Source organism: Vulpes lagopus, chromosome 9, assembly GCF_018345385.1.
Source record: "Vulpes lagopus strain Blue_001 chromosome 9, ASM1834538v1, whole genome shotgun sequence".
In the NCBI taxonomy this organism is placed as follows: Eukaryota; Metazoa; Chordata; class Mammalia; order Carnivora; family Canidae; genus Vulpes; species Vulpes lagopus.
The window spans coordinates 45,191,465-45,218,350 of NC_054832.1; positions in this window are offsets into that span (position 1 = coordinate 45,191,465).

Genomic DNA, 26,886 nt, shown 5'->3' on the forward strand with positions numbered 1-26,886 from the left:
CCTCTGGCACTAGTGGGTGCTGGGATCAGGGCTACAGCCTTTTTGCGGCCCTCCGTCAGCCACCTCTGGCCTCCTTCCAGGAGATATCCCAGATAGGTCACTTGTCTCTGGCCTATTTGGGCCTTTTTGGCGGAGGCCCTATACCCCAGTCCTCCCAGTCTCTCGAGCAGGGCCCCCGTACCTTTACACAATCCTGTTCTCTCTTAGCCGCTATGAGCAAATCATCCACATACTGCAGGAGAACGAGGTCCGGATGGCCAACTCGGAAGTCTGCCAAGTCCTGATGCAAGGCTTCGTTGAACAAGGTGGGGGAGTTTTTGAATCCCTGTGGTAGCTTTGTCCAAGTGAGTTGTCCTGAGAATCCCGTCTCAGGATCTTTCCATTTAAAGGCAAAAATAGGCTGGCTTTGAGAGCTTAACTTTAGGAAAAAGAATGCAACTTCTAGATAGAGCTCAAGGGTCCTTCTGCCTCAGTTAAAACTGAATGTTGAGCTCCCATAGCAACCAGGAAGGTCACTGGTTGACCCCCCCACTTTAAAGGTTATCCGAGGCTGGCGGGGGGGCTCCTGGCCCTGACATCCCTAATCTTCATCCTCTAGGGACAGTACGGGAATGGGCTTCTTCTTAGGTCCCTGCGTTTGGCCCTTCTTTGGACAATCTTTAACCCAATGTCCTTTTTCCTTGCAGTAGGCACGCTGGTCTCGTTCAACCCGTGGTCTTCTTGTCTCCCAGGTCCTTACTCTGTCCTGACTTACTCTGCCCTGAGCCCTGTACTATGGTGGCCAGTATCCCAGTCAGTTCTTTATTGCGTTTCCTTATCTCTTTTATTTTGTCTCTCTCTCTCTCTCTCTCTCTCTCTCTCCCTCTCCCTCTCTCTCTCTCTCTCCTCTCTCTCTCTAAGTATACATACGGTAGCCTTCCATTAATCTTTCCAGAAAACCTGCACTATAGCACGTACCTTTGCCAAATTGGTGGGGCGTCGCCCTGCCCCTCTGAGACCCGCTAGGAGTACCTGGCGATAGAGACGGAGCCGCTCCCTACCAGCAGCAGTGTCGTAGTCCCAGGTCGGGCGAACCAAGGGGAAAACATCCTCGATTTCATTAGGCAGCTGGGTCGGCCTCCCATCCGCCCCGGGCCGTTTTTCTGTAGACTCGCTGTCTCTCCTCCGTGGTGAGGAGAGTCTGCAGGAGCTGATCAGGGTGCCCATGGGGTCCTGGCTGAGAGACCGGGGCCTTCACCTGCAAGATAATGTCAATATTAAAAGTTCCATTCCTGGGCCACCCGACGTTGAGAGTCGGCCACTCTGAGGAGCAGAAGGTGACCCATCTTCGTTTTCTGACTTCGACCGAAAGGTTGTGTGCCCGGCCGGTGACTTCTTTCCAGTGATCTAGAGTGAGGCTTAAAGGGGTGGTTACAGTTTGTCCCATGGGTGTAGAAAAGAGGTGAGCGGGGAGGAGGAGGACAGGAAGAAAGACACAGAACAGACAGATGCACACAGATGACAGGACCGGCATGGCGGATTCAGACGGGAGCGGTCGCCAACAACGACCCTCCCCGAAGAGGAGGGAGTGCCGGGCTCCGTTCCTCTTCCAGACCACTCCGGAGTCCGACTCCGGAGGGGGACCAGAAAGACACAGAACGAACAGACGCACACGAATGACAGGATTGGCGCGGCGGATTCAGATGGGAGCGGTCGCCAACAACGACCCTCCCCGAAGAGGAGGGAGTGCCGGGGCTCCGTTCCTCTTCCAGACCACTCCGGAGTCCGACTCCGGAGGGGTACCAGGGGTCTCGGGCACGTCTGCCTCCCCCGCTGGTCCAAATACAGAGTACAGCGTCCTGCAGGCACAATACAGACCCGGCACAGACCCGGCCAGTCAGACAAACGGACGAGACAGATATGACATTTAGCGAGCTCGGTCTTACCTCCTACCGGTCTTAGGATTGAGCCTGGGGCGTCTCGGTTCCCGGACGAGCCCCCAAATGTTGGACCCTGGCTCACGGGTGCCAACGTGTCCCGGTGGACGCCCCAGAGACTCAGACCCCAGACAGGCAGATGCAATTATCAAGAGGGTTTATTGGACGTTTGCGCAAACGGGCTCTCCGCCTCCGAAGAGGAAGAGAGCCAGTCTTCAGCTTTCTTGAGGAAGGACATTAAGTCTGAGTTTCCAAGATAAGCACATTATATGGGAGAATTCAAATGATTTGCACAATGGAAGAAAAGTTATAGTGCCCTGGTGTTACACAATTGGCTCATTAATGCTGCCATCTTGAACCAGTTATCCCAGAATCATATTAGATCCAGAATAATAGACTTCAGGCATTGAAATATTTATTGGAATCTCTGATGAATCCTACATACATATGAAAACTTAAATACTTATAATCAAGACATAATTATCTCAAAATGGTTTCTGCATTAAGACTTCTTGTCATTTCTAATTTAAGAGCAGGAAACAAATGACTCAGTTGTAGGGTGCTTCAATACAAATTAACCTTACAGTGCCTCAGAGAGAAACAGGAAGTAAACTATACCATTTTACTCTGTGTATTCTGCTTGAAACTTTAGCAATATTCTGTAATTTCTCAAAAGATCCACAACAAGATTTCAAGCTCTTTTGGTACTCTCATAGGAGGTAAAGCGGTAGTGCTTTCTGCAGCCAGAGATTTATCTAGGTTGTTCTGATGAGAATATACACTATTGGTACCATACCAGAGGTTAGAAAAAGTCTTGGAATTAAGCATTCATATTTCCATTCTGATTGTGTCATACTGTACAATCATTGGATTCTAGGTCAACATATAGTACATTGGAATATGTTGGAAAATTTTGCACCAATCTATTTCTTGTAACCAGTAAAGCTCCCAGCTTTGATTTATACCCAAAGCAAAAGAAGGCTCTGCAAGCCAGTGTGGCAAATACATGCATCTACCACCTGGGCCTTATAAGATAATAGATCCAATGGTACTTGAAGTAGCTATGATAGGTAGGGATGCAGGTAAGGATCCTCAGGAGAATGTAATGAGGGGCAACAGAGTTTTGGAACAGCTGGATACTATCTAATTGTGAAATGAATATTATCTAATTATTGAGCTATAAATTCAGGCCTGCACAGCTGTATTATGTCACCAATGACACTGAACTTCAGCAGAAGCTAAGGTATAAGTTAAGTTGCTTGAACATGTGAGTCGTACCCAGGTGATACTTTGTATTGTGGCATTGCCACTTTTTCTTTAAACCCTATGACATCATGGGCATGAATAATGCTATTCTAGTCCCACTTAGAGACGACCCTGAAGGATTAGTGGGTAAAGAAAATTCTCCTAGAAGTAAGTTCAGACATTCATCTGTGTTTCCCTTCACCTAGAAGAAAAGATGGCCTGAGGTATAGATACATACTATATCATTCCTAGTAGCTGAAGTTTTGGCCAAATAATCAGGGTCTTCAAAGGCATACAATTGAAGAACTATTGACTAGAAAATCTGGGGAAGAGGTATGTGAAGATTATCCACTTCAGAATGGCCACAGTGTGGATTTTTGTGTCTCATGATCATAGGGATCTACTGCATAGAAGACTGTGAATAACCAGATGGACGAGTAGAGCAACTTTATAGGTATCATTTAGCTTTTCTCTCCAGCCAACCCTGGGCTTGCTGAATAATTGTCTGTGAAAAATGGTCACAGGTCAGGGATGTAGGCTATACAAGGGCTCAACAGTGTAGACTTTCTCTTGCCAAGCCTAATCTTACTGCCACTACTGTTGAGTGATTGGCCTGCCAATAGCAGAGAACAATACTGAGCCTTCAGTATGATACTACTCCCCAGTGGTAATAGATATTTACTTTAGATATGAATTTGTCTTTCCCACACACAAACTTTTACCATTACCATCATCTAATGTTTTGTTCACCACTTTGCTTTTCCACATAGTATTCCTATTGACTAAAGAACAGCAAAGGAAATGACGACTAGGCTTATACCTAGGGATTCATTATTGTCTCCATGTATTACATCATCCAAAAGCAGTTGGCCTAATAAAATGGTGGAATAATCTACTAAAGACTAGAAAGGTAAAATGATCTATGAAAGGCTTAATCACGGTGCTGGCTAGATCAAAGCCCTTTGTGAAGCTGAGGTGATGTCCTACATGATGTTATATATGCCCTGAGCTACAACCAATGCCTGGTGATTTTTTTTCTTTAAACTGGGTCCTAGAACCAAGTGGTGTAAGTAGGTTTAGCTCCTCCAAATGTTACCCTTAGTGATCACTTATAAAATTTTGTTTCCTATCTGATGCTTTGCTGGCTTAGGGGTCTTAATCATCAAAGGAACAATGCCTCTACCATGGGATTCAATAGCTTCCATTGAATTGGAAGTTGAAACTATTACTTGGCCACTTTGGGTTCCTATAGGGTAGCTGAGGAAGCCATATTTCTGATAAGGAGATATTTGAACAGGTATCTCAAGAAAATTAGAAGGCTATTCATAAAAAGAGCCTTATAAGCAGAAAACTTTGAACCAAGAAATGTATAAAGGTGTTAATAAAGAGATGTGATTGATCTTGTTTACCAAGGAGAAATTGATCTTGTTTACCAAGGGTGTTCCCTCTTAATGGAGACAGGGAGGAATATGTTGGGAACCCTAAATTTTTTCTTTTTTTTTTTTTTTGATGCCTTTTAATACTTCCATATCCAGTGATAAAATTTAGTGGAAGACTATAGCTACCCCTCAAAGTAGGACCACACATGACTCAGGCCCTTCAAGAATAAAAGTTTGGGTCACCACATATAGAATCATAAATATCAAGAGTTATGCAGAAGCTGAGACTTTATTGCCAGACAAGTTAGCCTGTTACAGTTTGGATGCTGGCAAGAGACAGACTGTCGTCATGCAAAAAGACTATTAGTCACCACAATAGTAATAGGTGAGGGTCAGCATTTGTGCTAGTTCTCAAGCATCAATTCCCACATGAAGATGCAAAATGACCAGGTGATGTGTATACATACAGTAGGTGGATTCATAGAGAAGGACTCTGAGCTTCGGAAACCCAATCCTTTATAATGCATAGTAAGCCTGGCTGACCTTTGCCCCACTGGGAGGCATTGTCTTTATCATACTGGAGAATAAATAAACTTACTCCTCCCTATGCATCTATCCTTGAAATGACATTCCTGCTTGCAAGATACGCAGAAACTTGAGAAATCCATAGAGAACTGTCTTCCAATGACTGGTTTAGGTGCTGGATAAGGGCAAAAGAAAATGGAATTTAGTAAAGCAAAGTTGACTAATTATGACCTTGTGACTGGTTTCAGAAACAAGGGCTATCATAACTATATATATATTTATATATATATATTTTTTTTTCTTGCTTTATTGTGTATATGCTTGAATATATTAATTGTTCCCCCCTCCCTTTCTCTGCTATTTCATATAATTTGTATTGTTTGGGATTAACATTCCTATTCATTACTTACATTAAGTCATTTATCAAAGGAGGATTCCTGAGCTAGAAAATAAATTAACATTATCCAGACATCAATACAATAATTTATGGGACTTTCTGTCTTTTCTTGGGAGAAAGGTTGGGTGTGCCTTTGTTAGTATAAGAATAATTGTATTTATGTTAGTTGCAAGTGTGTCTTCACTGTTATTATTGTTTGGAAAGTAACAATGATCCAAAGACTGGGAATGGACATTGGATATGGAAGAGTAGACTTTAACTGACATTGTTACTGATTCTCAGTTCCATCTTGAAATTCTAAATGCTCCAGGACAAAGCCTAAGGACTGCTTTCTCCCTTGCCAGCATAGTGCCAGCTAGATTCTGCCACCAGATTTGAAAGACAGAGGAAGAGTTCCAGTCCCAAACAGGGAATAGTTTACCACAATAGATTCCTATTAAAGCATCTCATGTGAGAAAGTCAGTGACTCTTCATTCCTTTGATAAATATTTATTGTGTACTTATATGGTACAAGGTGTTCTAGTTCTGGAAAGACAGCAGTGAAAAAAGAGAGAACAAGAATAAAAATATGTATAATATGTCATGTGGTAAGTACACTCAAGAAAAATAAAGTAGGTAAGGGGGATAGAAAGTAATAGAGGTGCTATTATAGGGGTAGCTGAGGAAGCCTTATTTCTGATTAGGAGGTATTTGAACAGAAATCTCAAGGAAGTTAGATGACTAGCCATGGAAAGAGCCTTATAAGCAGAAAACAAGCATAAAGGCCCTGAGATGGGAGCATGCTTAACCAGAATGAAGGTTTGGGAAGGGAGAGAGTGATGGGAGATGAGACCACTAAAATTGAAGGGGGCCAGATTATTCTGCACCTGGGAAAGCAATGGCTAGAACTTTGGATTTCATGTCAAAAGAGATTGGAAGACACTAGAGGGTTTGGGGCATTGGGGTGACATGATCTTGATTTGAGTTTAAAAAGGTGTGTGGATGCTAGACTATTGGAGAAAGAATAGATGCTGGGAGGCAGGTAAGGAGTCTACTGCAAATGAAGAGATGATGGTGGTATGGACAGGGGTGGTAGTGGTGATGGTCATGAAGAAGTGGTCAGATTCTGGATATATAATCTATATTTATTCCAGCTTTGCAATTTTGCCTTCTCACTAAAATTTATTTGTAACCCCCCCATATCAATACTCACAAGTGCTTTATTTTGTGGGCATTCACAGACATGCATGGGCACAGGGTAGCAAAAATTTGAGTTGCCTTGTGTGCATCTTACCAGCTGAGTTCCAACAAAATGGCACTCTCCGCCTTTTAGTTTCATCTCTCATATTATAAACAAGTGTCCTTTTCATGTTATATATAATGCCACATCTTTTGCATTTTTGTGACTTTTGTTGGTGATTTTGCTTTAAAATTATCCCAAGCATGCTCAAGTGCTGTCTAGGACTCCTAAGCACAAGAAGGCTGTGATGTGCCATACAGAGAAAATACGTGTGTTAGATAAGGTTTGTTCAAGCATGACTTCTAGTGCTGCTGGCCCTGAGGTCTATGTTAATGGATAAATGATTTATATTAAATAAGTGTTTAAACAGAAACATATATGAAACAAGGTTATAAATTGATTGGTTGATGAAAATGTGACCAAAATGCACACAGGGACATAACCCTGTATTTCTCTGAGGAGCAGTGATTTAGTATTAGCTAATTTGATGTTTGCAGTGAGTTTACAGAATGTAAGTACTGTCAATAATGAGAATTGGTTATATTTTGGAGATAAGTGACAGGATATGCTAATGGTATGAAAATGGATTATGAGAGAAAAGGAGGACTAAGATATTTGGCCCAGACAACTGACAGAAGGGAGTTGTCATTTGCTTATGTGGGAAGATTCTGAGAAGATCAGGTTTTGAGGGTGAGGGAAAATCAATTTTAATATTAGACATTGAGTTTGAAATGTCTACTAGACATTTTAGTGGAGTTATTGAGTAATCAGTACGATATATAGGTTTCCATTGCAGGTACAGATGCCACATTCCAACTATGTCAGCTACTTCAGCTGTGTGTTCTTTTCTCACTAATCCTCTGGGTTCTCTCCAGGAGGAATCAAAGCAACAGTCACTAACAAAGAGAAAGTGGGCTGAGGAAAAAGACATCACCTATATCCTTTGCTCTGGCAGACCTTAGTTAGAGATTTTGGAGTTTAAATCATTATATTGGATTCGTTTCTTAAAACTTCTGAGTGACTTTCTATTATTCATAACTGATAGAAAAGCTATGGGATCTGCCTGAATCTTCATCTTGGGGTGTGAAAAAAATGGGCCCATAGAGTGATTTTTTTTAAGGTTTTATTTATTTATTCATGAGAGGCGTACAGAGAGAGGGAGAGACACAGGCAGAGGGAGAAGCAGCCTCCTCGTGCGGAGCCTGATGCAGGACTCAATTCCAGGACCCCGGGATCACGACTTGAGCCAAAGACAGATGCTCAACCACTGAGCCACCTGGGGGCCCATAGAGTGAGTTTCGTAGGCATGGGGAAAAACAACATATCCTAGTAAATTCAACTATGATATGACTTTCATTATCTTCCATATGCTGACAGCTTACAGGTGTACATCTTCAAACAAGATCTAATCTCTAGACTGTTGAACCTCCTATTTGATATTTCTATTGGATGTCTCAAAGTTCCTCAAATTCAACATTTTCAGTATTCAATTCATAGTCCTCTCAACACTCTTGACAGTGACTCTCTTCTTGATTAATTTCTAGCCAGGCTTCTCTGAGCTTGATTCTCCACTAGGCTTCAACCTTGGTCTATAAAAAAGCAAACAAAACATGAACATGATTTCTAACAGTTCAAAGCCTATGACCCTTTACCCACTTAAAGTGTCTTCCTATGAAAAGAATTTCTGTTTGTTCCAGCTCATACTTGAAGTTAGGTCCCTTTTTCCAGACTCTGTAGGAGGGTAGGGGCCTAACTTTGACTAGTACCAGCTAACAAATCCAGATGGATCTCATGTGGACCAAAGCCTGTTTTATGAAAACAAAAGAAACAAAACAAAACAAACAAAACAAAACCCTAGGTTTCTCCCATGTTTCTCCTTTACTCACATACTCACAACACTTCTGGCATTTCTGCTCACCAAATGTTGTGGGTTTTTCTACACCAAGCAATTCTCTGTGACACTAGTTGGGTGTCCTACAATTTAACTCAATTGTGACACTATCTATCTACCTGAAGAGAGTGTTGAATTCCACAAGCTAAGAGCTCAGTCCCACAAGACTGCGCCTCATTTCAGATCCCAGTTTCAAGTAGTAGGTACCCAAGTTACTCACAGCTTCTGTCTGACTTGACTATGAATTGGAGGCTCCTATGGCCCTAGTTCCCTTCAGATTCAATTATTTGTTAGAGCCACTCATAGAACTCAGGGAAACAGTTATGTTTATTAGTTTATTAAGGGGTACAGTAAAAGATATAAATGAACAGCCAGATGAAGGGATACATAGGTTGAGGACTGGGATGTTGTAAACACAGGAGCTTCTGTTCCATAGAGTTGGGGTCTGTCACCCTCCTCATTCATGGATGTGATCATCAACCTGGAAATCCTCCAAATTCCATATTACGGGATTTTATGGAGGCTTCCTCATGTAGACCTGATTACTTATTAACTCTACGTCTCTTCCCTTTTCCCTCTCCAGAGAATGCAGTGGGTGGAGGTATAGGGTTAAAAATTTCATACTTCTAATTATGGCTTGGTCTTGCTGCTGACCAGCCTTCATTCAGGAACCCACCCAGTGTCACCTCATTAGAACAAAAGATGCTCCTATACTCTTATTGCTTAGAAACTTACAAGGGTTTCAGGAGCCCTTTGTCAGAAATTGGGAGTAGAGATTGATAGCTATGTTTCTCCTTATTTCATCTCCTCCATTCCACTTTTTCTACTTATTCACTTCATTGACTGTACGGTGCCATCCCTTACCTGGCTCCCTATTCCCTCCTTCTCCCTTTAAAACTCTTAGTCACCTCCGTAGACATTGAGGTTGAGCTGAGTTCATACTGGACACTTTTCCCTATTATAACAGTTATTAGTGATTCAAATCTGTTCTTACCACTTTAGTGTCCAGCAAAAATAGTCTGATCCACTTTTGATGTTCCCTATTTCAGTGAATGGCACCATCATCCAACCACTTGTGTAAATCAGACTCTTGGACATCATCCTTGATATCTCCTTCTTACTTTAACTGATATCACCTCCTCACTATCCATGGCTAATCCATCATTGTGTCCTGGAGTTTCAGCTTCCAGATATCTCTTAAATCTGTGCAGTTCTTTTCAACCCTGCTGCTGCCGTTTCTGGGCAGCTGTGTAGAACACCAGAGATGAGCATGAGTTTTATTGTTAGACTGCTCACTGCCTCGGCCTAAATTCTACTCATATTGCATATTAATCTGTGTGACCTTAGCAAGTCAACTCTAGAGCTTGCTTTCCATATCTGTAAAAATCATTACAGTCTCTAATACATAGGATTGATGTTAGGATTAAATGAGATATGTCTGGCACATAAATTCTGTTCAAGTGAACCTATTTTTAGTTGAAAATACCATCATCTCCTGCCTGGATTATTGCAATATCCTAATTGGTCTCTCTTTATCCATTTTTGTGTACCTCTGCAAGCCTGCAACCCTAATCCTGGGAGAGTTATCATTTCAAAGTCCAAATATAATTGTATCACTTTTACTTAAAAACTTTCAGTGGTTTTAACTGCTCTAAGGATAAAGACCTAAATCCCTAACATAACTCACTAGGCTTTTCCTTCATTTAGTGCTTACCTGTCTTTTTAGATTCAGCTTTCTGCACTGCTGCTATGCCCCTCTTCTTTAGTTCTTCAAATGGTGCATGCCATTCTGCTTTTACCATTTCCCCTGACTCTGTGATTTAGGCTCTCTGCATATACTGCTTGCCTATCTGCAGTGTCTTCTGTCGTCTGTGCCTAATGAATTCTTCTAATTTTTCATGTCTCAGCTTGGGCATCACTTCCTTGGGTAAATCTTTTCTTATTTCTCTAGCTAAGTGAATCCTTTGATAGAGTCCTAAAAAATTGCTCCTTTCTTTCAGAGTATCTCTGTTTGTATTAATAGATTCCTTGTACTCATTGGGAACAGAGATTTTTGTCTGGATTAAATCAGTTTTTTCAGTGCTTAGCAGAGAGTATAGCTTGGCACATAGTAAACAGTTTTGTTGAATGAATATTCATGTAAAGTACTTATGCCCCATAAATATTAGTCATTATTGTTATAGACACTTACTGAGAAGAGATAGGGGATAGGTAGCTATTGTCATTCACCAGGAGGCAGACCAGATTCATGAAACAGGAACCCAAGCAAGGAAGTGGAAGACTCATCATAACCCAGAAGGCCAGGGTTCAGTGGCCAGAGTAAAGGATAGCAGGAAAGCCCAAAAGATGGCCTAGACTTATCGATTCGAGACAAAGAGATGGTCCTGTTAAGATCCTCTTGATCTCTTAAGAAAGCTTGACTTCAACATTTTCAAAGGGACAGTGGATAAATGGAGGAGCTTATGGGAGTGGCTTTGTCTAAGATGACAAACGATAAGGGGGGTGGCTTTATTCCTCAATACTTAGCCCCAAGGAAAAAGCCCAGTTCTTAAGTGATTGTTACAGCTGAGTAAAAATGATTTAAAAAAAAAAAAAAGGAAAGGCAGCTATATTTCCTCAGATCACTACCTTCGCTTCTCTTATGTCTTCTTTTCAGAAGTCGTAGTTTGAAGGGGGCAGGGTGACAAGGGTAAATATGTAAGCTATTTAGTTTCTTCCAATCTATTTTCTGTTCACTATTTCGGTAGCAACAATTGCAAACCTACATAATATTTTCCCTAAAAAGCAAGTATAATATTATTAAAGTAGCTGATTCAATCTGTTTGCATTTATTATTCCCTGTGTTATTATTATTATATTCTTGTAATTCATAATAATGAAGGAAAGATGCACTAAAATAAAAATACCTTACATTAATATAGATGATATTCAGTTTACTGCTACATTTATTGCTTCTTCCTTGAAAAAGCGCATGTTAGGCATAATCAATGGACTTTTATATTTAAGAAATATGAATTTGTGTCTAGTTCTTCCAATTACTTCAGAAAGGTACATTGGTCAGCTTTTTCACTTCGGTGCAAACCTTTCAGTTTTTTGTTTGTTAATGGAATTCTTCTTCTTTTTTTTTTAAACACATGATCCCCTGGCATAGTGATTTATAATGGTAATGCTGGCTTTCTACACTACTAATGTAGCAGATCAGACATTTTCTAAAGTCCAAAATGATCGTTAAACATTAGCAAAGAAAATAAGATTAAATGAGACTCACTTTAACATCCTCAGGTTTCCACTTAAATAACTTTACATTTAAAGAAAATGAGGTGTTTAAATGGGTAGAGGACTTGAATAGACGTTTTTCCAAAGAATACATCCAGATGGCCAACAGACACATGACAAGGTGCTAACCATCACTCATCATCAGGGAAATGCAAATCAAAATCACAACTGGATATTACCTCAGACCTGCCAGAATAGCTATTATCAAAAAGACAAGAAACAATAATTATCAGCAAGGATATAGAGAAAAGGGAACCCCTCATGCACTGCTGCTGGGAATATAAATTGGTGCAGCCACTGTGGAAGACAGTATAGAGGTTCCTCAAAAAATGAAAAATAGCAAGTCAATCTTTTTCACATGCAAGTAATGCAGTTGCTGTGTGGTCTGAGGTAGGGCTTTGATAGGTTGATGAACGTTAACTTTTAAGGGAGGATATTTAAATAGGAAACATTTAGGTTAATTAAAAATAACCATATATTTGAAAGCTCTGAGAAATATTTTTATTTATTAATTTTCTTATTTCAAAATTTTTTTGTGCACTATCCACCCTCCCCTCCTAAGTAATCCTGCCAAATATGAGTTTATTGCTCATAGAAAGGCATTATCAAATTGTGTACCTATCAAATATGGTTGTTCATTTTACTCTGTATTACTCTAGCTGGTCATTTAATATGCTTGTATGTTTTTCACGTGTCATAGCAGAGTATTGTGTTATAAAATAAAGGAATGAACAGATAAACTTAATAAATGGTATCCTTACCATAAAATCATCACTCTGTGTCTGTGGTAAGAATTACAGGCCTAAGTTTAGTATAAGTGCTGGAGTTCAGTCCTTCTTAGGTTTTCTCTGCCCAATTGTGAATAGTCTTCGGGAATATTCTCTAGTTTTCAGGAGCTTTTCTGTTAAACCTTAAGCATAAGTGAACTGATAATCAAGGAACAGACTTAAATGTATAACAACTAAATTAACTTATCTAAAGCACATCTAATAGTGCATATATTAAGCCAACAATAAATATTAAGCCAGCAATACGTATCAGTTCTTTTCCTTTCAAATGCATTTTATTTTTAATGGATTCTCTTGCAAATATTAAAGAGCCTTCCTAATCTTAAGAAATTACATTAAAATGAATGAACATTAGCATCTATATTTTTGAAAACCTCTTGTGCCTCCCCTGAGGTATGTCATGTTGATTGCCACTTTTTTTTTTTTTTATCAACTCACAATTCTAACTGTGCCAGAGTTTCTAAGGCAGAAGGGTTTTCTCAGTTTATAGTCTTTAATGATTTTGCATGGATACTGCAGGTGGTCTTTAATCAGGAGACAATTTTCTACCTCTTATCATGATGTGCAGGCACGGAACAGATGCAGGGTGTATAGTCAGGTAAAACTGATACCTGATACATAAACCTGTACACATGAAAGAATTTGTATCATGAAATCGGTTAATTTTTATATGACCCATGTAGACAAGTTTGGTTACGGTTTGTACAGGGGCCTATGAAAGCTAGACTCAGAGTAGAAAATGTAACAAAATTAATTTTTCCTCATTTGTTTCAAAAAATAACAAATGCGAAAGCAATTTTACAATATTTCTAAAACTCCTCTTTCATTGAGTCAACAGATGGCGTGTTATAAAACAAAGAAATTATTTTTTAAAGTTTTCATGGAATTAAAAATATAGTGATACACAGTTTGCTTTGTAACTCACTAAATTTTATTTTGGAATTAACTTTATCATTTTTTTGAGAGAGAATCTCAAGCGGACTCCCCACTAAAGGTGGAGCCTGATGTAGGGCTTCTCAGGACTGGGAGATCATGACCTGAGCTGAAGCCAAGAGTCAGATGCTCAACCAACTGAGCCACCCAGGTGCTCCTAATTGATCACTTCTAAGACCTGACTTGATATGAATTTCTAACACAGCTTTTCCTTGGTCTTGGGCAGCCTCCCTCTGCCATTTTTCAAATCAACAGTCTCTTTTGCAAATGGATGTGTTCTATACATGGATATATTTGTGGGTAGCTCTGTGTATGAATGTCTCTAAAGATATAAATTGCAAATCTGTTTTTTTCAGTTCCATCTTGTCAGGATCGTGTAAGATGAAAGATGAAGATTGGAAATGATTTCAATTTGGTCAGCAACTTCCATTAGGTATACAGTAAGGAGAACAATTTAGCATTAGATGAATGAGCTTTTATTGACCAGATTCCACCATAAGGCAGCAACCTGCAATCTCAAACAGCTGAAATCTGCATGTGATAGTCTCAGGTTTAGTCCGTTGTATTAGGGTAACATTACAAACTTTTAAATATTCATTAGATGCTATGATCTTCTGGCAGGAAGATATTAAAAATACAAGATCCTAACAACTGAACTCTCTCCCAAATGGCATAATCAATATCTATTAACAAAAAAAGAATTTACTGTTTAGCTGAGCCTGGTATCTCATTTGCCTATCTATATTTGTCACAGTTGTCAAAAGCTATTTAAAAGCAAAATTTTGAATTTATATAAAGCAAAGCACCTGACCTAAATCTTAGGGAAAGAGCGCTAGAGATTAACATTTAATATGGTTGATGGCATGTGCCAAATGTCTGCAGCACTTGTAAGAAGCAACTCTTTCACTGAGAAAATTAATTTTATAACCAAAACTTAGCAAAATAATACCCAAGTAGCATTAAACTTCTTAGTGCTTTGCCACTGCTCTTAAGACAACTAAACCTTTTGCCAAATTTTGCTTTTTAATAGTTCACGCTGGATAGGAAGCAGCCAACTTTTCTGTAAACTGTGGTAACTTTCTTAGAATAATTTAGAAAAGCAGGCATTATAAAATGTTAAAGGTCGCCAAGATTTTAAAATCTAATATCACCTTTCTTAAAAATAACCTCTGACTCATAGCATTACTCATCTACCCTTTCTCTGAGATTTTATTAAAAACTCCGACCAGTGAGTCAGAAAGAGGGGCTTTAATGGATGTTAAATTTCCAGGGTGAAGCATCTTCTGAAAACTCATCATTTAACACACTTGCCATTGTTTTTCACAATAATCTTTTTTGATTATTCTTCCATCCTTCCTGTAACCTTGGATTTTGAGGACATTTCACTAAATCACCAAGAGCTACCTACTTTCTCTTTTTAAAACACTTTCTTTCATAATTCAGCCAAAATGTCCATACAACTCTTGGGTTTCTTACCCTATTTTATAAGAAATGAAGCTTTAGTTTCATATATTTTCTTTTTATCCCTCTACTAGTAGATTTACATGAAAGCTTTCCTCTTTAAATACTGTTTTTGCCTTCTTTGAAAGGATACTTTTTCTGTTTAAATTTTAAAAGTTTATTTCATTACTTTTGAATTTTTCTATTTAATCACATAATAATTATGATTTGAAAAACTTATCAGTTTATCTGACTTAAAATAAGTGATCTTCATATCAATTTGTAATTCTCTCATTATTTCTTGCATCTTAAAAAGTGACCAAACTTGAATTCTTAGATTTTCTTTTTTCTTTTTTTAAATATTTTATTTATTTATTCATGAGAGACACACAGAGAGAGGGTGGGGGGAGGCAAAGACACAAGCAGGCTCCATGTAGGGTGCCTGACACAGGACTCAATCCCAGGTCTCCAGGATCAGGCCCCAGGCCAAAAGTGGTGCTAAACCACTGAGCCACTGGGGCTGCCCAAATTCTTAGGTTTTGAAATTGAAAAGCATGATGTTTGATAGCATTCTCAGTCAGAATTGAATATCCAAATCCTTTTATCTTCTTCCTATTAGAAACTAAAAGAAAGCAAACAATTCTATCTTCCTTTTCTTCCTCCTCCTCTTCCTAATATGTATGGAGAATTTGCTGTGTGCCCAGGTCTTTAGAGGCATTATCTAATATTCTTATCCAATGAAATAGCTGCTCTTACTCATATTTTGTATGTGAGGTTCTTTAGGGTTCGTACCAGAAGGAATCTATCCAAGATCATAGAGCTTGAAGTAGTGTGGGGTGCACTGGCTGCATGTTCCATCACCACGTTTTTTTTTTTTTTTTTTTTAAATCTGTGAGAAACCATGTGTGTTTTATTTTCAAAGTCCATATTGCAGGTTGAAAATAATTCACAATAGAAGGTAATCTGGGAAAACAACAACAACCCTATTTTCATAGTTTCTTTAGTTTTTTGCCAAGTTGCAAGATACTCCAAGATACCTCACTGTCACAGACACAAAAAACTGGAAAGAGTTGGAGTTAGCCTTAGAACATGGTGCCTGCACACTCTCTAAGGAATCATTTTGACTTTCACTAGATCTCGCTTTCTTCATTATTTATCGCTTTCTTTTCTTTCTCCAGATTCTCATTTTTTTAGGATGCTATGGAACTGTTGGCAAAAGATTACAAATTTGCTGAGGATGCACAAAAGCAGAAGTATTGGCCAAAGTCAGTACTCACCTGAGAGGGGCTCCATCTGGAGGACCATCTTCCATAGAGTCTAAGCAGGCAGAGTTATTTATAGTTCTCGGGCATTCACATGGCCCATGTTCAGTCCCTACATCTCTCTCTCTCTCTGACATTTCTGGAATTTGTATAACTATCTTGAAATAAATGTCTAAATAGAGATATATGAAATGAGAAGGAACTTACCTATCACTGCTAGCTATAGGAAAGGAAGGATGCAGGAATGTAGGGAAATAGGGGATGCTCTGTGTTCCTCCTGCATCTTGGCATTTTAAAAAATCTTATAAAGAAGGAAGTTGCTAGACTTCTAGGCATTTCTAAAGGTAGTATTTTTTATAAGTTTTGATGCCCTGGTAATTTGAACATTGGTGTAGAGAAAACTATATCTGTGTTTTAAAAGCTGGTCATGGGGATCCCTGGGTGGCGCAGCGGTTTGGCGCCTGCCTTTGGCCCAGGGCGTGATCCTGGAGACCCAGGATCGAATCCCACATCGGGCTCCCGGTGCATGGAGCCTGCTTCTCCCTCTGCCTATGTCTCTGCCTCTCTCTCTCTCTCTCTCTCTCTCTCTCTGTGACTATCATAAATAAATAAAAAATTAAAAAATAAATAAATAAATAAAAGCTGGTCATATTTGACTTAAATGTGTTTTTAAGCATTTGGTTCTGATAAGCATCTATTGTTTTTTAGTTTTTCAACCTCTGCAGAAAGTAATCAATGTAAGATCACAATTACCTGATACGTGTAAAATGATTGTTGTAGGAACTACAGAATATAGACCATAAGTTATTATTATTATGTTTTATTAGTTTGGAGCAAGAGAAACCTGGAGTACTTCATCATAATGACTGTCAGACAAATTTTCTTTTCTGGAAAAAAAGTCAAATTATGGTAGCATGCCAGAAAATGTACAGATAGTGCTTAGAGCATGTTAGTTTATAGGTATTTGGAAAGGAACCTAAGAACCTACAGTTTAGCCAAAGGTCTGGGAGGATAATTCAACATTATGTCTAGGCTTAGTTTACCTAGTAGTCAGTTTTCTTTAGCTATAGGTAGAGCAGATGCAGGTAGTTGCGGTAGGACTAGCTTGGTTGTAGAGGTTGTGGCCCCTGTAATTCAAGAGTTTAGGACAGAAACATGGTGTTGCTAATTATTGATTGGGTGGCCCAAGACAGTTTATACAAATTCCTTGTTCCTGTTTTCTTTTATTTATAAAGTGGGGATAAGTATACTAGCATATACCCCAGAGGGGTTTTGTGAGGATTCAAATAATATCACTAAATCACTTAATATAATGCTTGATACTCAATGAGAACTCAATGAATGTTGGCTGTCTTTACTGCAATAAGGTGGCTTGGATTTGAGTCCCAATACTGACTTGTATTGGTTAGCTGTGTGACTTTGAGGAAGTTACGTAATCTCTGAGTGTTCATTCAAAAGCAAAATCTGTAATACTGTGTACTTCTGAGAGTTGTTAGGATGATTAAATTAAATGATGTCTGGGAAGTACCTTGGCAAGCGTAAAACACATAGGAGTGAGCCGCCAGCATGACTACTGAAGAGGCAAATAGTAAATAGCCTCTTACTATCTACTGATGTGTAGATATTACTTTAGTGTTTTCTTTGCTCTCTAGTGGTAGCAAATGTGTATCAATTAAGTCATTCAAAGACGAATAGTGTGAGCTTGAATGTTATTAAGGTTTGTATATAAAATTAGAGTTGGAATTAGCTAATAAGGGAAAAATAAATGTTTGTGAGGAAGTTATCAAATTTAATACTCTTAAATATTTAATAATCTTATCCCAACACATTCTACATAAATATAATTATTATTTAATATGAAGCCCATTTGTGTTAGTAGTCTCTTTTTAATGACTGTGCAATTTAGGAATTTATAAGAATTTAGGAATTTATAAGAATTTAACCATAGTTCATAAAAAAATCTTAGGGGCATGTGGTGGCTCAGTGGTTGAACATCTGCCTTCAGCTCAGGGTGTGATCCTGGGGTCCTGGGATGGAGTCTTGCATCATTCTTTCTGCAGGGAGCCTGCTTCTCCCTCTGCCTTTGTCTCTGTCTCTCTATGTCTCTCATGAATAAATAAATGAAATCTTTGAAAAAATCTTAGAAATCTTACTTATGAAATATAATTTCAAAATTTCTCCTTTAATCCTCACAACTATACATTTATTTTAGGCCCCTACCAACTCCTTTTTTATTTTTTTTTAAGATTTATTTATTTATTTTAGAGAGAAAGAGACAGAGACTATGTGCAAGCAAGGACAGGGGCAGAAGGAGAGGGAGAGAGAGAATCCCAAGCAGACTCCCCATTGAGATCCCACAACACAGAGATCATGACCAGAGCCGAAATCAAGAGTTGGGACACTTACACAACGGAACCATCCAGGCTCCCCAAGACCCTATCAACTCTTATCTGGCTTATAGCAATAAATCTTTAAATTAGCGTTTTATTTCATTTTTTGGTCCGATAGTCTCTCACTCTCCAGTTCTATCCACCCCCATACCGCTGTGAGGGTATTCTCAGGCTGAATTCTGATCCTGTCAGTTTAACTATCGAAAACTCTTCCATGATTTCTCATTTGCCCTCAGGAAAAAGTCTCGAGTCCTTAGCAAGGCCCTCTGTATTCTGACCCTTGTCTATTTACTGAGTCAGCCTCCTCAAAGGGCAGTTTCTCTGTCCTTCTCACCCTACTTACCCAATCCTCTATGCTTTTCCAGATGGGCCTCACTTTCACATCATTCTGCCTTTGCTCATTGAGTTTTCTTTGCCTGTAAAATAGGTAATTTAAATTATAGTTCAGGTTCCAGCTCATGCGTTTATACTTTATGAAATCATTGATCACTGCCACCTCTCTGAGCACCTAGCATACTTCCTGAATTGTTCTCTATCTTGAGACTAGAAATAACTTGGGGAGAAGGATCACATCTTTTTCATCTTTGTATCTGGTATACTACACAATACTTGGCACAGAGTTTAGAAGTAAATCACTGTATGTTTTAGTTACTATATACTTCTTTTTAAAATTTTTTAAATTTTAATTTCAGTTTGTTAACATACGGTATTGTATTAGTTTCAGGTGTGCTATAAGATTCTTATGGTTCAAGCCAAATGAAGCTTGGTGCTGTCTCTGAATTTATTTCCCTGTTTCATGTTTGGTAAATAGCCTCTTGAAAAGTGAAGCCAAGCCACTAGCTAAATATTAAAGCGACCTCAAATTTCAGTTTGTATCTACTGGATTAAACCACTTCTAAGTAGCATCTCTTTTGTTTCTAGTTACTAGAAAAAGTGAATGTAGCTTTTAAATTACATAATCTATAACTCGATGTCATGAGATCAAACCCATAAACTACTTGTTTAATTAGTGTGAATTATGTAGGGCCTGGTTAAAGATTTGTGCTCATTTTCCCAAAAGGATATCCTCAGAGAGAGAGGTGCTTTAGAACAACTAATTTAAAGAAGATGCACTTCTATTGTATCTGGTTCAAAAGCTTGCATTTAATCAAGTCATTTTGTTTTTTTAGTAAAACACCCTGCACCTGGTTGTTAATTAGTGATCTAGATTCATTGGTTCAGTGGGAGACCAAGCTCACATAAACCAGAAAGCCACACATACCTTGCATTTTCCAACAGAGCGATATTTAAAAGTACAGTTATGTGAAGTGGTGGAAGGGAAAGACTCCATGCTTTAATAATGTTAATTTGAGACAGTTTAGATTCTTATCTGAAATATGTGGACATATGAACAACCACCACAGTTTTCACAATTACGTGAAAGTGCAGGTCTCGGATTTGGATTCCAGGCAGTAGCATCCAGAATAAACCAGAGCACTGCCAAGACCCCAAGTACATTAGTCTACATTTTTGCAAACTGTATCCCTGTGCCAGGAATTCTCCCAAAGGAAACAGAATATACATGCTACACTTCAATAAGGTTGGTAGACAGGTTCTCTCCTATCCCAATCAGGCACTTGAGATACCTCTGTTCCTTCACCCTCATCCTACACCCTGCCATTTGTTAGAGATTATGATGTGCAGGAAGTTTGCTTACATGCGGTTGGGTATGAGCAATGTGGAGTTTATAAAACTCTTGGCTGATTCTGCTAAAAAGCTGCTTCATCTCATGGACTATGCATTAATTGGAGATATAAGCACTTTCTTCAAATCTCAGTTTCTATTTCTGGGCTATTTGACCTTGCACGTTATAATTAGATTTGCAGCTTTTGCAAGTATTACAGACATTCTTCCCACTGTGTGTAGTATGATGACAAAAAGACTATGTGAACAGTGGTAAGCCCAGAACCCATATTTCCTGTCTCTAAAAGCAAGGAGCATTCATATATGTTTTCTGTTTATTTATAATGGATCTTTCTACATTTACATATAATAAACTTGATTTTCTTTTCTTTTCTTTTTTTTTTTTTAAGTAGGAAAAGGATTTATTGCTCACATAATCAGGGAAGAAAAATGGGTTAGCTCTTGAAGGAGGGTCTGCAAGAGCCAGGACCCCATCTCCAGCCCTCTTTCCCTCTGTCTCTGTCTCTCCATCTTTTATCCTTCCCTCAGTTTCTCACTACATTAATTACTTTTTTTTTATTGGAGTTAAATTTGCCAACATATAGCATAACACCCAGTGCTCATCCCACCAAGTGCCCCCGTCAGTACCCATCACCCAGTCACCCCAACCCCCTGCCCACTTCCTCTTCCACTACCCCTTGTTCATTTCCCAGAGTTAGGCATCTATCATGTTTTGTCACTCTCACTAAATTTTCACTCATTGTCTCTTCTTTCCCATTATTCCCTTTCACTAATTTTTATATTCCCCAAATGAATGATCTACACCCTAAAAACTACAGAACACTTCTGAAAGAAATTGAGGAAGACACAAAGAGATGGAAAAATATTCCATGCTCATGGACTGGAAGAATTAATATTGTGAAATGTCAATGTTACCCAGGGCAATTTACACATTTAATGCAATCCCTATCAAAATACCATGGAGTTTCTTCAGAGAGTTGGAACAAATCATCTTAAGATTTGTGTGGAATCAGAAAAGACTCCGAATAGCCAGGGGAATATTAAAAAAGAAAACCATAGCTGGGGGCATCACAATGCCAGATTTCAGGTTGTACTACAAAGCTGTGGTCATCAAGACAGTGTGGTACTGGCACAAAAACAGACACATAGATCAATGGAACAGAATAGAGAATCCAGAAGTGGACCCTCAACTTTATGGTCAACTAATATTCGATAAAGGAGGAAAGACTATACACTGGAAGAAAGACAGTCTCTTCAATAAATGGTGCTGGGAAATTGGACATCCACATGCAGAAGAATGAAACTAGACCACTCTCTTGCACCATACACAAAGGTAAATTCAAAATGGATGAAAGATCTAAATGTGAGACAAGATTCCATCAAAATCCTAGAGGAGAACACAGGCAACACCCTTTTTGAATTTGGCCACAGCAACTTCTTTCAAGATACATACATCCATGAAGGCAAGAGAAACTGTATCCCTGTGCCAGGGGGGGATACAGTTGGGACTTGGGACTTCATCAAGATAAGAAGCTTTTGCACAGCAAAAGATACCGTCAACAAAACTCAAAGACAACCTACTGAATGGGAGATGATATTTGCAAATGGCGTATCAGATAAGGGGCTAGTCTCCAAGATCTATAAAGAACTTATTAAACTCAACACCCAAGAAACAAACAATCCAATCATGAAATGGGTAAAAGACATGAAGAGAAATCTCACAGAGGAAGACATGGACATGGCCAACATGCACATGAGAAAATGCTCCGCATCACTGGCCATCAGGGAAATACAAATCCAAACCACAATGAGATCCCACCTCACACCAATGAGAATGAGGAAAATTATCAAGGCAGTTAACAATAAATGTTGGAGAGGATGTGGAGAAAGGGGGACCCTCTTGCACTGTTGGTAGGAATGTGAACTGGTGCAGCCACTCTGGAAAACTGTGTGGAGGTTCCTCAAAGAGTTAAACTTGATTTTCTATCTTTATTATTGGTTCAATCTTTTAACTCTTGTCAAGAAACTTAAATCCATTTTAGAACCAGGCTGGGTATAAATACTGAAAGCCCAAGTCTTTGCTGATTTCTCTGTTTAAATGGTGATTTTTTTTCCATCTGATTATTCTTTATATTGCTTTTGGGCTAAAACATGTCTTCATTCAGATATTTTTGGTTCTAGAACCACTGGACTTTTATTACTTAACCCATGGACTTGACTACCCATTCATGCATTAAGCTATTCATTCATTCCATAGATGTTTAAAGACTGCCTACTATAAGCCAGACACTAATGTTTGCCCTAAAACAAGTGATATTTCAATCTGAGAATGCTCAAAGTATTCTTTGGAATTTGCCGAGGATAGTTAGTATTTCATTATATCCCGACTATTCAATTGCTAATGATATTTCATGTGTGTATGTGTGTGTGTGTGTGTGTGTGTGTGTGTGTGTGTGTGTGTAATTGTTAGAGGGCTTACAGAAGGCACATTTAACTTTTCACGAATAATATTACTTAAACCACCTTTGAATAATCTTACATCATTTTCTGTATGATGAAAGAACTTTACAAAGCATACCCTCTTAGATTTCAATTGCTTAACAAATTGCCATGGATTTAGTAGCTTAAATTAACACCAGTTCATTAGCACACAGTTCTGTCGATCAGAAGTCCAAGGGAGTTTGACTGGGATCTATGCTTAGTTATCACATACCTGAAATCAAGATACTGGTCTGGATGAGCTTTTATCTGGAAGTTCTGGGAAAGAAATGTCTGTCAAGCTCATTTAGGTTGCTGACAAAAATTGGTCCTGTGCTATTGTAGCACTGAGGTCCCTGTTTCCTTACTTGCTGTCACTCTCATTTTCCAAGACCTTCCATATTCCTTCTCAGATGACCACCTCCATTCTGTAGCCAGCAGGTAAACTTAATGCTTCCTATATTCAAACGTCTTTGATTTCCTCTTCTGAGAAAACTCTACTTTTGAGGGCTCATGTGGTTATTCTTGGCCCACAAAGATAATCTTTTTATTTAAGGCGAATGGATTGGTAACATTATTTACACTTAAAAATACCATTTGCTATGTTGCATAAGCTGATGATGGGTGTGATAGCTTATCATTTTCACAGTCCTATCCTGGGGATCAGAAAATGAAAAATACATTTTTATAATGATGCTTCCAAACTGTTTACAATTTTTTTTTTTACTATTTATTGTGTTATTGCTGCCATATATTTTATTTCTACAAGACATAACTCCCCAAATACATTGTTATTAGCTTTTACCTAAATAATAGATTATCAACTAAGAAAAATTATAAATAAAAAAGTCTTATATTTACCTACATACTTAGAATTTCTAGTGCTTTTTATTGATTTATTTTTGTATAGATATGATTTTTCATCTGGTGTTATTTTCCTTCTACCTAAAGAATCTCCCTTAACATTTCTTGATATGCAGGTCTGCTGGGAACAATTCACTCTATGTTTGTTTGTCTAAACAGTCTTTGTTTTACCCTAATTATTGAAAAATGTTTTTGCTGGGTATAGACATCTATATTGACATTTATTTTCTTTCAGCACATTAAATGTGTCATTCCCTTGACTTTGTTGTGTACTGTTTCAGATGAGAGGTAAAAGATAATTTGTCTTCTTCCATTTCTCTGTCATGTAATTTTTCCTCCTATTGGCTATTTTTAAGCTTCTTTCCTCATCACTGGTTTTTAGCAATGTGATTGTGGTAGACTTTAGTGTTGTTCTGTTTTAATTTTGCCTGTGTTTTGTTGAGCTTCTTGGGTTTGTGCCTTTCTTGTTTTCATTAAATTTGGAAAAATTTCAAAGATTAATTCTTCAAATATTTTTTCACCATTTTCTTGTGCCTGTTTCTGGGACTACAATTATATATATGTATGCTAGGCTCCTTGATGTTGTCCCAGATGTCAGTGAGACTCTATTTTATTTTTTTAGTGGGACTCTATTTTCCTTTCCAGTCTTCTCTCTCTCTCTCTGTGTATGTCTGTGTTTCTATATGGATAAGTTCTGGTGTTCTGTCTCTTCTCTTGCAGTGTCCAATCTGCTATTAAGATCTAGTAAATTTGTTTTTTCATTTAAAATATTGGAATTTCCAAATATAGAATTGTCATTTGGTTTTTCATAAATTTTTATTTTCTGAGAGTTTCCATCCACATAGTTACTTAATTTTTAAAAAAAGATTTTATGTATATATTCATGAGAGACACACACAGAGAGAGGCAGAGACACAGGCAGAGGGAGAAGCAGGCTTCCTGCGAGGAGCCTGATGTGGGATTCAATCCCAGGACTCTGGGATCACGTCCTGAGCAGAAGGCAGACACTCAACCACTGAGCCCCTTAGGCATCCCTATCCATTTATTTATAATGTCTATTTTCCTTTAAATCCTTTAGTACATTTCTAATGCTGTAGTGTTTGTTAATTTCTGTATTTACATCATCTTTAGTTGTTTTTCTATATACATTTTCTTTTGATTATTTGTCATATCTCCCTGTTTCTTTTAATGCCTAGTATTTTTTTTTTCTTGGAATTGTGAATACTTCATTGTTGAGAACTTTTTTTCTATCTTTATCAGAGTATTGAGGTTTTTTTTTTTTTTGGCAGCAATTTCCTGTCTGATAAATTTTATCTTGTTGAAGCTATTGGGTAGACCTAGAGTTGTCCTTAATCTAGAACCAAAACAATACCTACTTTTACTCTTTCTGGGGTCTCAACTGAATGTAGGTGGAGTTCAGTGAAGCCACTTATTCTAGATCATTCAATGTCTCTAGACATTCAATGTCTCTAGACATTCAATGTCTCTCGACGTTATGTGATTGTGGAGTCCTTCATTCACCTCACAGTCCCTAGTAGCCATTCTCCACCATGCCTCATGTAGTCTTGCCCTAAATGTATGCAGGTTAGTATTGGTCCAGAGACGTAAATGGACATTTCTGCAGATGTCTGGAGATACCTCTCTGTGTAGCATACTGTTCTCTAGTATCTTATCCTGAAAATTTTCTGTTGCCTCAGCAGTCCTTAATTCTTGTCTCTATTTATCCTACCCAGCAAGAACACAGTTTTTGTTGTTGTTGTTGTTGTTTTTTGTTGTTGTTCAGGCTATTTTTCTGTGCTGTAGTTTGGAACTCATGTCATGTGTGCTCTTTTTCCCAAGGATCATAGACCTGAGATAGTTGTTGCTTATTATTTTAAATGATTGGTTCATATATTTATAATTGTTTAAGGTAGCAGAGTAAGCCCAATACCAATTGTTCTGTCATGACTGGAACTGGAATTAGTAGTTTAAAAGTTTTTAAGTTATCTATTTGATACAAACATGCTTTAGATTTTAATCTCATTTGATATAGTAATTACTCATTTCCTGCATGCATATATTTCAAGAGATTTTATCTGGGATCTGTATTTTAGAATACTATATCAACCCTGTGTTCAAGAGGCAGTGGCATTCTTAAGTAGGGGTATTTCAAGCCATCTTCATCTTCATTTATTTTGCTATGGTGAACTATATTTCAAAATCTTGCTCCCCACTTGTTTTCCCCTCGTGGGTTAATTTTGAAGTTTAGAGTTGGTTTCTTGACTATATCCTAAAAATGCTTCATTTTACTGCCCACCAACTTTATCCTTTGGGACCTTTCATTCTCTTATAATTCTCCATAACTCTCCTTTAGTTAGTTTATTGCTAATGGCTAAAGTCTACCCTAGTTGGTGAATGGCTAAAGTGAAGCCAGTTATCTATGAACATGCTTCTACCAATTATAGGTTGTTCAGTGATTATGATAGCATTTTGGATTCCCTAATGTATTAATTAGCCAGGTCCTTTGGGTGCTTTTAGTAATTCTGATGGAGTTTTGTATCTCTTGATAAACTCATTCAATCATGGCCAACCACTTAAATATGTCTTTTGCTTCTAGAATGGTTTTTATTTCTTTGCCATTTAGGTGAATGTTTTGACTATAGAGAGACTATTACTAGGCTGCAAACACAGCAAAGCCAAGAGGCTTTCCCTTATTTAACCAGACCTCTGGGATGCCTTTAGTGTGACCAATACTTGTAATCATAAGGCATGACATTCATTGTTCTAGTTTCATTTTTTGTTAGTATAACAATATCCACTCCTATAGTGTAAATTCTGATTAACCAAGCCAATACAACTTTTGCTTTCTCTTGGGAAAAAATCTTTCCTTATTTTTGTAATTTGTGCAAAGTAAAGATCCTTACTTCCTTCTCTGTGATTTCTTTCCATCTGCTGATTCTCTGCTCATTACTAATTTATATATTCTCAGTGGGTGGCTGTCTCTCAGGAGATCAACATTACAAAAACCCCCTAGGCAATGAGTCAGCTGATGAGGGATCAAAAAGAATTATCATTTCCCCAACTACTTATCTTTGGAATTTTTAACGTGATTATCTTCACTTCTTCTTGTTCTCTTTTACTGTATCTGACAAGCAGTTAGGTATGAAACATGAAAGCATACTCTTTCTATCCTTTCTCTTAAAATATTTAAGACTAGTCAA